This window comes from Pristiophorus japonicus, unplaced genomic scaffold (genome assembly GCF_044704955.1).
Source record: "Pristiophorus japonicus isolate sPriJap1 unplaced genomic scaffold, sPriJap1.hap1 HAP1_SCAFFOLD_62, whole genome shotgun sequence".
NCBI classification, from domain to species: domain Eukaryota; kingdom Metazoa; phylum Chordata; class Chondrichthyes; family Pristiophoridae; genus Pristiophorus; species Pristiophorus japonicus.
In genome coordinates, this window is record NW_027254531.1 from 165,452 (window position 1) to 167,735 (window position 2,284).

At 49.5% G+C, this 2,284-nt stretch overlaps 1 pseudogene; it reads right to left on the minus strand.

The window, feature by feature from the left end:
• Positions 1-790: 790 nt before the first annotated feature.
• On the minus strand, positions 791-1,577 carry LOC139255593 (zinc finger protein 519-like; annotated as a pseudogene).
• Positions 1,578-2,284: the final 707 nt, after the last annotated feature.

Consider the following 2,284-nt stretch of genomic DNA (forward strand, 5'->3'; position numbering starts at 1 on the left):
TGCCAGAATATCGGATCAGGCTCACCATAGAAAATGAGTTTGACAGCCCTAAGGTAAACAATGTCAACCAGATTCCCCCATCCACCAACCTAACTATTTCTTCACTAACTCAATCTAGTTTGTAAGATGTGACCTTATTTTGAGGAAGCCATGTTCAGTACTTTTAATGGCCCCTTCACTTTCCCCATGAAAACAGCATCTCAGGATATATTCGAGCATCTTCCTGGTGATCGAGGTCACGTTGATGGGCGTTTATTCCCTAGCTCAGATTTGTCCCCAATTTGGAAAATGGGAACTACATGTGCTCCCTTCTAATCTCGGGGAACAACACATGACACTACTGAGCTGTTGGAGATATGGGCAAGGGGCTGACAGAGCGCCCATGCCATCTCTTTAATCACCCTTGTGTGGTATCATCTGGACCGGACACATGTCAGGATTAACCCGCATGCAACGTTGCTGTCAGTGAAGAGAGCTGAGAAAGACTAAAGTGCTGCTTGCCCCTCTCAATGTGGCCCTGAAGGACTGTGTTCAGGCTGAAGTTATGTTCCCCCTGTAAGATCCTCCCCCAGATTGTCCTTGCTCAGCTCCAGCCAGGTGATGCAAAACACTCAGGTGGCAAAGACAAAAATCCACAGCAATGTGCTGAAAGCAAGACTAATGTGCGTGTCTATATAGAGTTATTAACACCAGCGTTACAGGAGTTATAAACCCCAACTATCCGAATGAACACGATTAAGTCCGGAATGTGATTACCAGCAGCAATAATAGCAGAGTCCAATCCCTGCAGTCACTTGTGAACTCGCTGGAGTCTCAGCAGGTATTGTTTGCTTTTAAAACTCTTCTCACAGTCAGAACATTTAAAAGGCCTCTGCCCAGTATGAACTCGCTGGTGTGTCCGCAGGTGGGATGACCAGGTGAATCCCTTCCCACACTCAGAGCAGGTGAATGACCTCTCCACGGTGTGAACTCGCTGGTGTGTCAGGAGGTACTGTTTGCTTTTAAAACTCTTCTCACAGTCAGAATATTTAAAAGGTCTCTCCCCAGTCTGAACTCGCTGGTGTGTCAGGAGATACTGTTTGCTTTTAAAACTCTTCTCACAGTGAGAAGATTTAAAAGGTTCCTCCCCAGTGTGAACTCGCTGATGTGCCAGCAGGTAGCATAATACAGTGAATCCCTTCCCACACCCAGAGCAGGTGAACGGGCTCTCCCCAGTGTGAACTCGCTGGTGTGTGCGCAGGTGGGATGAACGAGTGAATCCCTTCCCACAGTCGGAGCAGGTGAATGGCCTCTCCCCAGTGTGAACTCGCTGATGTGTGCGCAGGTGGGATGAACGAGTGAATCCCTTCCCACAGTCGGAGCAGGTGAACGGCCTCTCCTCGGTGTGAATTCGATGATGTGTTTCCAGCTGGGACAGGTTAGTTGAATCTTTTGGCACAATCCCCACATTTAAATGGTTTCTCCCCAATGTGACTGCGCTTGTGTCTCTCCAGGTTGGATGATTGGCTTAAGCCTTGTCCACACACAGAGCACCTGTACCGTTTCTCCCCACTGTGAACAGTGGTTTCTGCTTCCATGGTCAAAAGCTGATGGTATTCCAGTCCCAATGGATTGAGTGACTGTCAGATCTTGGTGATGTTTGGTTTTAGCTTCCAGTCTAGAAATCCTCCCCTTTTAACACCCTGTGAAGTAAATTTCAAACAGCAAAAAGGGAGTGAGAGAGAGAACCCACAAAAACACAAAGGCAAATTGTGAAATTGAACTTAATGAATCTGATCATTTGTGGGGCCAGCACTGGAAAAAAGTGACCATGAAAGCTGCCGGATTGTCGTAGAAAAACATCTGGGCCATTACTGTCCTTCAGGGAAGGGAACCCACCTCCCTCGACAGGCCCACGTGGGAAATTGTTGGTCCCACTGGGCCGAGAAGTACTGGGTGTGAATCCGAGCAGCTTCTCCCCCCTCTCCATCCAGCTCAAACTGATGCAACAAACAGACAGGAGGCCAGGGAGTGAATTCCACATCCAACGCCCACCCTGATAGAGCGGCTGGGAATTGCTGGGCCTGCTGTGTAAATGTAAGTTGTTGTTTTCCTGGTGTGGGGGAGGCGCTGCCCCTGGGGTTTGCTGGTGCCGGGAGTGGAACCTGACTCGGGGCCCGAAAGCTGCGTTGCCCGAGAGCCGCGGGCCGTGTTGCCCTGGTTTGGGGGGCTGCAGGCTTGACCGGCAGGTCTGACTCAAGGCATTTGACAAGGTGCCACATAAAAGGTTACTGCACAAGATAAA